We start from the raw sequence: 10813 nt of genomic DNA on the forward strand, positions 1-10813 counted from the left end.
TCCTGAAAGTGTGGCAACCCTGTTTTTAATTTATTATAAGATTTAGAAGTGATACTAAGTGGGTATCTATTAATTATATATATCTTTTTTGAATTAAAAAAGAAAAAAATAATTAATAATAAAACTAACGAGGTATAGCTTAAGTTTGTCTTAATTTGAATAAAATATACCTTATAATTAACAATAAAACCAACTAAAAATAATTATTAATAAAACTAACAGTTTATTTGTTGAGCTTTTCTGTGATTTCCTGAATTTTTGTCGTTGGCCATGTGATGAAAGCATCTCACCAGGGAATTAAAATCTATTAAAATAATTAGCATGTAATATTTGAATTAAAAATATTTGTTTATTTGATCAGTATGTTATGTTTATAATTCTAAGATTTGTTTGCCTGTATAGTTAAGTTGTTAAGTTTTTGACTAAAAATCTAATAATCACTAAAAATCTATCTCCTTCTACGTTTTTTGAGATAAAAACCTATAACTTTAACAGGGTTGCCACTCGTTTTTTCAAAATTTATTCAGGTTTTCACACTTTTTCCAGGCTTTTAATAGTATAGATTTTTAGGTATGTTTTTAATTTAAAGTTAAGTTTTAGGTAAGAAACTGTGTTAAGTAGTATAGAAAGATTCAAAAGATACTGTTAAGCTAATTTAATTGTGTTTCGTAATGAAAAATTTTTGATAACGACACAAACTTTTCATTTATTTGATAGATTTTTTGAGTCAAATCAAAGTTTTTCTACTGAAAATGTGAAAATTCTGGAATTTTCCAAGTTTTTTTAGTGATTTTTGTTCGAAATTCCAGGTTTTTCCAGGTATTTTTTGCCTTAGTTTTCAAATTCCAGGTAAAGTGGCAACCCTGCTTTAAGGAAATGTTCCTTGCTTAATTAAGTATCACATTTTTAATGAAATATTATATTTTTAATTAACTTTTTTATATTTACCTTTTCGTAACTAATGGTAAAACTAGCTGGGCTTTTGTTAAATTTAATTTTTATTTTTAGCAATTTGACAACAAAAAAATAATTTTTAACAAAACTAACACGGTATATGTTAAGTTCGTCTAAATAAAAAAAAAAGCGAAATACTCCAGGATTTAACGCCTTATTACGTTACATCTTAAAAAAAAAAGCTTTATAACTAACAGTGAAATTAAATTAAATAATTAACAAAACTAACTATTTAGCTTATCTGTGATTTCCTGTGGAAGTTGGAAATATTTTGTCAATGCAACTTGAGAAGAAAATTTCACCAAGATTTAAGCACAAATTTCAATAAAAATTATCAGTATGTCATAATTATTGTTATAATTAGTATGTTATATTTAAAATTAAAAATATTTGTTTATTTAATTAATTCAAATTCTACTCAACTTAGTAGAGATTTATTTAATAATGCTACAAATTACTTATTAAAGATTTATTTTATAAAAACTATTTTTGAAGTAAAGCAAGTTAAAATGTGAGAGTACAGTAAGTTCCTAATGGGAGATGAAGAATAAACTGTGAATGAATAGAAATCAAAAAAAAGTCTTCTAAATTTTTTGAAATAAATATTTCAAACTAAAAGAAGGTTTTTCTTGCAATACTTATAATAATTTATAACAGGGTTTCCCAAACATTTTTGCAAATGGCCCCATTTTGCAAATGGCCCCCAAAAGAAATTAAAAAAGCCATGGCCCCCTTCAACAAGATTATTAATAAACTACCATAAAAAACACTTAAGACCTTTTTTTTTTCTTTTTTGCATTTCATCTGCAACTCAAATATCTAGTGTAAGTTTCAAATTATGACCTCATGCCCCCCCTCTTACCCCTTTGCTGCTCGTGGCCTACTTTGGGAAACCCTGATCTATATTAATATTATTTTAAAAATAATTTACTTTAGAAGTTTAAATTAGTCAAAAATTTATTAACTTCTTATGAGAGGTTTTTTAAAACATTAAAAGAAATACTTTTGAAAAATGTAGGATTTTATCATATGAAATAGATTTTTAGTGATTTCTTTTTATTCAATATTGTTGTTTTTACTTCCATAAACAAATAATTGTGTTCTTTTCTATTCAATATTGCAGTTTTTCCTTCCATAAGGAACTTTTTGTATTCTTTAGCTTGACCTTAAAAATTAGTTTAAATATTAAAATGTGTGCAAAGCAAGTTCTAGTTTAGTTAAAACTGCAAAAAATAAAATCATGTAGTTAAATAGTTTTTTCCCACTTCTCCTGATAGCCTTAATATATTGTATAATAAAAATTGTTTATGTTGCCTAAATCAGGGTTGCCACAGATCAAGCTGAGAAAAGTTTCTTTAATTTCTGCTAAAATTTTCCTGACTTTTTAAAATCCAACTTTTAATTTAAACCTATTCTAAATTACATAATCAAAAACTTCAAACTATATAAAGCTTTGAATCTTAGTTTTATAAAGCTTAAAACAGCAGTTTTTTTGCTGAATTCAATCATCTAACTTTCATTACATCACATGAACCATCTGTGTATGATTCATGTATTTGCAATAAACAGCTCTATCAGCAACATACTTGTATTTTCTAACATATAAACACAACTTGTCTGAAACAAGAAACAATACATTATTTGTTGGTGGCCAACATCCAAAGTCTCAGTTGGGTCTGGTAGACTGTCTCTGGGCAGATTGTCAACCTGACTTTTTTGTTTATACTTTTCCTGCAGACGGGGTGACTTTCTAGGACGTTTATGCTTAGGACCCTCTGCAGGCAGGCTTTTATTTATATTACTTATTTATATAACATTTGGGTGCTTTAAGAGTTCACTTCCGCATATGGTCATTGTTGTCTCGATCTAGATATTCAGAGTTCAAAACAAATGAAACAAAAAGTAAAACGCAGTAGATACATTACAAGTTAACAAAATAATCTGCCTTACTTATTTTTCAAATTTAAACAACTTTGAAATAATTATAAAGAGGTAAATTATACACATAAAGTTGTTAAATTAAAAGATAAACTTAGTGCTTAATTAAAGAAAACCTAATTGATTTATAAAAAAAAACTTTGATTCTAAAATTATGCAAGATAAACTTTTGTGTATATATCACAGTTTTACTATGGAAGTGTCCACATATCATCAATACTAAAAAGCATACAAAAACTGCTTGTTCAAGTAGGGTAGTTGTTTAATATGTTTATAGAAAAAAATTTGCATTTTTATAAAGGATATTTTACTAATTTATACCATATGAAAGCATTGTAAATTAAGTAATTTTGTAAATTTTTAGGAAAATTTTGCAATTACAGACTGACATTAAGGGACTTTAAATTAATTTTTCACAATTTGAAGGCTTTGGAAAATAATGAATTTTGTAAACTTGAACTGAAAAAATCTGAGTTTTATCAAATTTTGTCAAGTTTTCTGACTTTTTCAAAAACCCCTTTTTTTTTCCAGACTTTTATCTTTTTTTTTAGTTTTTCCTGACCTTGTTGCACTCCTGAAGTTTACATTTATAGAGTTATATAGGTTATAATGTAACAATTATTGTACATGTTGCTTGTTTTAGTGTGTTGTCATTTACTTATAATATTTATTTAGAAAAATCACATTGATAAGTTTAAGGGAACTAAAAGCAAAACAATAATGCAAAATTTAATTGAAATAGTTTGCCTTAATTGGTAACAAAGTTTAATTTTTGAATAATAAATAAAAAGGGGTTGACTCTCCTTTAGTAAAAAAACTATTTTGAGTCATCCAGAATATTTTAAAACATTTAAAAAAGTTTTCTTTAATTTTTAATAAACAACAAAACTTAAGTTTACCAATTAAATTTGTTATAAAAGAACAAAACATTTAAAATTCAAGTTAAAAACTTAGACAAAAACGTGTCCAGAGTTTTTCTTTAATTAAAAAAAACTTATACTGAGTGATTTATAAAAATACAAAACTATCCTGAGTAAACTTGAGTTAAAAAAGTATCCCGAGTTATTCTGAAAGTGTGGCAACACTGTTTTTAATTTATTATAATATTTAGTAGTAAATACTAAGTGGGTATCTATTAATTATATATATATCTTTTTTGAACTAAACAAAAAAAAACTTTTAATTAATACAGGGTTGTCACTCTTTGAGTCAAAAAATCTTCCCTGACTTACCAGAAACTTCCCTGAGTAACCTTAAACTTAAGAGTTTTTCTGAGTTTTTTTCAAATCCTTAAAATTTTTATTATTTATTAAAAAATTACAATGTTAATTAATTGGAGAACTGGCCGCAAGGCTAAGAGTTTTTTAAATAAGCACTTAAAAAAAATAAAATTAACTTTTTTTTTGAACAAAATATTGAAACTGGATTAATTAAATCTTATTCTAGATCTAGAAAAAAATTTACCTGAGTTTTTTTTTTAATCTTAAAATTTCCCTGAAGTTTTTAAAAAAACCGAAACTGCCTTGAGTTTAAAAAAAGAATCAAAATTCCCTGAGTTTCCCTGAGATTTTTTATATCTTGAAAATTCCCTGAGTTTACCTGAATTCCCTGAGTGTGCGGCAACCCTGTTAATAATAAAACTAACAAGGTATATCTTAAGTTTATCTTAATTTAAATAAAATATACCTTATAATTAACAATAAAACCAACTAAAAATAATCAATAATAAAACTAACAGTTTATTTGTTGAGTTTTTCTGTGATTTCCTGAATTTTTTGTCGTTGGCCATGTGATGGAAGCATCTCACCAGGGAATTAAAATCTATTAAAATAATTAGCATGCAATATTTAAATTAAAAATATTTAATTATTTGATCAGTATGTTATGTTTATAATTTTTAGAACTGTTTGCCTATATAATTAAGTTGTTAAACTTTTGACTAAAAATTGTATAATCACTAAAAACTTTTCTCCTTCTACGTTTTTTGAGATAAAAACCTCAAACTTTAACAGGGTTGCCACTTGTTTTTTAAAAGCTTTTCCAGGTTTTCAAAACTTCTTCCAGGTTTTTAAAAGTACAGACTATTGGGTATTTTTTTAGTTTAAAATTTAGTTTTAGGTAAGAACTGTGTTAAGTAGTATAAAAAGATTGAGAAGATACTGTACAGCTAATTTAAATGTGTTTCATAATAAAAAATTTTTTGATAATGACAAAAATTTTATATTTATTTGATAGATTTTTTGAGTCAAATTGAAGTTTTACTACTGAAAATGTGAAAATTCCGGGATTTTCCTAAGTTTTTTTAGTGATTTTTGTTCGAAATTCCAGGTTTTTCCAGGTATTTTTTGCCTAAGTTTTCAAATTCCAGGTAAAGTGGCAACCCTGGTTTAAGGAAAAGTTCCTTGCTTAATTAAGTATTACATTTTTAATGAAATATTAAATTTTTATTAACTTTTTTATATTTGCCTTTTTATAACTAATGGTAAAACTAGCTGGGCTTTTGTTAAATTAAATTTTTATTTTTAGCAATTTGACAACAAAAACATAATTTTTAACAAAACTAACACGGTATATGTTAAGTTCGTCTAAATTAAAAAAAGCTTTATAACTAACAGTGAAATTAAATAAAATAATTAACAAAACTAACTATTTATTTTATCTGTGATTTCCTGTGGAAGTTGGAACTATTTTGTTAATGCAACTTGAGAAGAAAATTTCACCAAGATTTAAGCACAAATTTCTATAAAAATTATCAGTATGTCATAATTGTTTTTATAATTAGTATGTTATATATATAATTAAAAATATTTGTTTATTTAATTAATTCAAATTCTACTTAACTTAATAGAGATTTGTTTGATTATGCTACAAATTACTTATCACAGATTTATTTTATAAAAACTATTTTTGAAGTAAAGCAAGTTAAAATGTGAGAGTACAGTAAGTTCCTAATGGGAGATGAAGAATAAACTGTGAATGAATAGAGATCAAAAAAAAAATCTTCTACATTTTTTGAAATAAATATCTCAAACTAAAAGAAAGTTTTTTCTTGCAATACTTATAATAATTTATAACAGGGTTTCCCAAACTTTTTTGCAAATGGCCACCTTTAAAAAAATTAAAATAGCCATGGCCTCATTCAACAAGATTACTAATAAACTATCATAAAAAATACCTAACACCTTTTTTTTATTTTTTGCATTTCATCTGCAACTCAAATATCTAGTGTAAGTTTCAAGTTATGACCTTATGTCCCCCCATTTCCTTTTTATCCCTTTGTTGCTTGTGGCCCCCTTTGGGAAATACTGATCTATATTAATATTATTTTACAAATAATTTACTTTAGAAGTGTAAGTATTGCGCCTGCTTCACACTGCTTCCGAGAGAAGAGAGTAACCTTTTTTCTATGCAAGCCATTGCGCACAAAACCAAACGTTGCGGTAAGGGCGCGGGCATTCATAATTACACACTCAGCGAAGACGTTTGACTTAACGCATAAGATCTCACAGAAGGCTTTGAGTATATACATTCAGCGAAGAGGCAGTTTCCACTTAGCCATTCCGCTTAGACGTTCGATTCAGGGATTCAGTTTCAAAACAAGACAACTACTACCGGCGTTAGAAACCACCCCTAGGCGACTGCTATCTGATTAACCATAGACTGATTTGGTTCTTTTAAAACCAAATCGCGAGTAAATTCTAGTGAGATATTATCAACCTCTGGGCTCTGACCTGCATGTGTGTGAGTGTCTCTTTTTATATCGTATTGTATTGTTAAAAACTGTAAATAAACTTAGTTTGCTAATTTTCTATTTAGTAATAGTAAGATATAATTAAGTAAATTTAAACTTCTAAAGTTAGAGCATAGGAAGTTAACGTTTAATTACAACAATAACTTTTGTATAATTAAGTAGTTACTAATCAATTGACAACCATAAGTGGTCAACATAATACTAGACGAGCTTCGATTAACCATACCTTGTTTCCTATTCGCATTACTGAGGTCAAACTCGGTTAATTGCGGTGAAATCTTAACAGTTCGCATTACTGAGCTCCAACTCGGTTAATTGCGGTAGAAATCTTACCTGTTTGCATTACTGAGTTCTAACTCGGTTAATTGGGTAAATTCTTAACTGTTTGCATTACTGAGTTCTAACTCGGTTAATTGCTATTGATTTCATTACGAGAACTCTACGTTTGGTTAATACCTTGACGTATGAGTTCCAATACCAGAAAACCCAAACCCTTTTCGTCATCCAGCATCTCTGGTATGGTCAAGAAGCACACAAAGCGTGCACACTCGGCCGATAAGGCTTCGAGTTACAATAGGCAAGCTCAACAAAGTAACTCCGAGCTGTTAGCAGATTCTCACACATCTACAGCCAAACCTTCAACTGTAGAAATCGTACCTACTAAAGAAGAAACATACAAAGTAGAAGAGAATATAACAGCAGAGGGTTATAGAAGTTTAAATGAGTCAAAAATTTATTAACTTCTTATGAGAGGTTTTTTAAAACATTGAAAGAAATATTTTTGAAAAATTCAGGATTTTATCATATGAAATAGATTTTTAGTGATTTTTTTTTATTCAATATTGTTGTTTTTCCTTACATAAACAAATAATTGTGTTCTATTTTATTCAATATTGCAGTTTTTTCCTCCCATTAAGAAATTTTTGTATTCTTCAGCTTCATTTTAAAAATAGTTTGAACATCTAAAACTTGTAAAAAGCAAGTTCTAGCTTATTTAAAACTCTACAAAACAAAATCAAGTAGTAAAAAAGTGATTTATCTCCTTCCCACCTTATGGCCTTAACATAAATAGTTTATGTAGTCTATATGTAAGTATTTTTTTCAGAAATTTTAAAACAATTTATAAAAATAAAGATTTAATCTTAATAGAATGTTTATTTTAATTCAAGTGTGATAGCTACTGAACATAAAATATTTTATCACTTAATTAATTTTTGACAAAACTTTCTGTAATATTTATAAATATTTGTTTTTTTATTTATTTATAAGTTGACATGTGATGTATTCAAATACAAACTGAAACTTTTAAAAGTTGTCTGGATAAATTATGTTGTAATGGAATATCAGTTTCACTGTTGTTCCATTTATTTAAACATCAAGTAATATAAAATAAAGTCAACCAGATAGCAGGTTGATTTAATGCTATTTTCAGGGTTGCCGCAGACCAAGCTGAGAAAAATTTCCTGACTTTTTACTAAAATTTTCCAGACTTTTCTATATCAAACTCTTAATTTAAACTTATTCTAAAGTACATAATCAAAAACTTCAAACTATATAAAGCTTTGAATCTTATTTTTATAAAGCTTAAAACAACAGTTTTTTTTTTTGCTGAATTCAATCATCTAACTTTCATTACATCACTTGAACCATCTGTGTATGATTGATGTATTTGAAATAAACAGCTCTATCAGCAAAACATTTGTATTTTCTAACATACAAACACAGTTTGTCAAAAAAAAGAAACAATACATTATTTGTTGGTGGCCAACATCCAAAGTCTCAGTTGGGTCTGGTTGACTGTCTGTGGGCAGATTGTCAACCTGACCTTTTTGCTCATACTTTTCCTGCAGACGGGGTGACTTTCTAGGACGTTTATGCTTAGGACCCTCTGCAGGCAATTTTTTATTTATATTACTTATTTATATTACATTTGGGTGCTTTAAGAGTTCACTTCCACACATGGTCATTGTTGTCTCGATCTACATATTCAGAGTTCAAAACAAATGAAACAACAAGTAAAATGCAGTAGATACATTACAAGTTAACAAAATAATCTGCCTTACTTATTTTTGAAATTAAACAACTTTGAAATAATTATAAATAGGTAAAGTATACACATAAACTTGTTACATTAAATGATAAACTTAGTGCGTAATTATAGAGAGCTTAATTATTTTATTAAACAAAAACACTTTGATTCTAAAATAATGCTAGATAAACTTTTGTGTATATATCACAGTTTTACTATGGAAGTGTCCTTGCTACAGATCATCAATACTAAAAAGTATACAAAAACTGCTTGTTCAAGTATAGTAGTTGTTCAATAGGTTTATAGAAAATCTTTGCAGTTTTATAAGAATATTTTACTAATTTATACCATAAGAAGACATTGAAAATTAAGTAATTTTGTAAAATTTTGCAATTTCAGACTAACATTAAGGGACTTTAATTTAATTTTTTAACATTTGAAGGCTTTGGAAAATAAGGAATTTTGTAAACTTGAACTGACAAAATCTGATGTTGTATCAAATTATGTCAAATTTCCTGACTTTTTCAAAAACCCCAATTTTTCCTGTCTTTTATCATTTTTTTTAGTTTTTCCTGACCTTGTGGCAATCTTGAAGTTTACATTTATAGAGTTATATAGGTTATAATGTAACAGTTATTGTACATGATGTTTATCTTAGTGTGTTGTCATTTATAATATTTATTTAGAAACAATATATAGAAAAGTTTAAGGGAACTAAAAGAAAAAAAACAAGGATGCAAAATTTAATTAAAACAGTTGGCCTTAATTGGTAACATAATTTTATTTTTGAATAATAAACAAAAAGGGTTGCTTCTCTTTTAATGAAAGAAAACTGTCCTGAGTCATCCAGAGTTTTTTAAAACTCTTTAAAAAGTTTTCTTTAATATTTAATAAACAACAAAACTTAAGTTTACCAATTAAATTTGTCATAAAAGAACAAAATATTTAAAATAAATTCAAGTTAAAAACTTAGACAAAAACGTGTCCAGAGTTTTTCTTTAATTAAAAAAAAATTATACTGAGTGATTTATAAAAATACAAAATTATCCTGAGTCAACTTGAGTTTGAAAAAATCCTGAGTTATTCTGAAAGTGTGGCAACCCTGTTTTTAATTTATTATAATATTTAGTAGCAATACTAAGTGGGTATATAATTATATATATATATCTTTTTTGAATTAAACAAAAAAAACTTTTCAGTAATAATAAAACTAACAAAGTATATCTTAAGTTTGTCCTAATTTAAACAAAATATACTTATAATTAACAAAAAACCAACTAAAATAATTATTAATAAAACTAACAGTTTATTTGTTGAGTTTTTCTGTGATTTCCTAAATTTTTTGTCGTTGGCCATGTGATGAAAGCATCTCACCAGGGATTAAAAATCTATTAAAATAATTAGCATGCAATATTTGAATTAAAAATTTTTGTTTATTTGATCATTATGTTATGTTTATAATTTTAAGATCTGTTTGCCTATAAAATTAAGTTGTTAAACTTTTGACTAAAAATTGTATAACCACTAAAAACCTATCTCCTTCTACATTTTTTGAGATAAAAACCTCAAACTATAAGGAAATGTTCCTTGCAATAGTTAAAACAAGCTGTATTTAATTTTTTTGTTAAATATATAATTTACAGACAAATGCTGACTTTTTTCCTTGAATGAAAATTAATTGGTTAAAGTTAATCAACTCCTTACAGATAATTGTCTAAATGTTAAAGAAAAATTACCTGAAAACTTGAGACATTTATCACAAAAAGCGTAGGAAGGAGAAAACATGCTTTTTGTGATTTCTCTTTATTTGCTGTTTTTGTTTTCACCTCTTTCTCTTTATTCACTGTTTTTGTTTTATGGGGGGTAATCTATAGCATTCTCCAATTTTGACTTTATCTTTAGTTTAGTTTGAATATTTAAAGTCTGTAGAAAAAAAAACTATTACAGTTTTGCCTCTAAAATACTAACAAATTTAACATTTAAATCTTGAAAACAACTTTACTTTGTTAACAATGTAGGTGGGTTCAACATTATTAAAAACAAATTATATTGGCTCTTAAGCGTTGGCTTCATAAACATTAAAATTCAACAAATAAGAATAAATTGTGGAAAAAGTTATTTACCCCCCTACACCCTTAGAT

The 10813-nt window shown here is 26.5% G+C and overlaps 1 long non-coding RNA gene across 1 annotated transcript; it reads right to left on the bottom strand.

Moving 5' to 3' along the window:
• Positions 1–233: 233 nt before the first annotated feature.
• On the bottom strand, positions 234–10591 carry LOC145829654 (uncharacterized). The gene is made up of 6 exons (XR_014369565.1): positions 10409–10591; positions 9976–10060; positions 5540–5632; positions 4629–4713; positions 1184–2119; positions 234–304 (listed from the first exon to the last, which is right to left on the bottom strand). It is a non-coding gene; the product is annotated as an uncharacterized LOC145829654 (long non-coding RNA).
• Between the last annotated feature and the right edge of the window lie 222 nt (positions 10592–10813).

This window comes from Thalia democratica, chromosome 2 (genome assembly GCF_965202585.1).
Source record: "Thalia democratica chromosome 2, ktThaDemo2.hap1.1, whole genome shotgun sequence".
NCBI lineage: Eukaryota > Metazoa > Chordata > Thaliacea > Salpida > Salpidae > Thalia > Thalia democratica.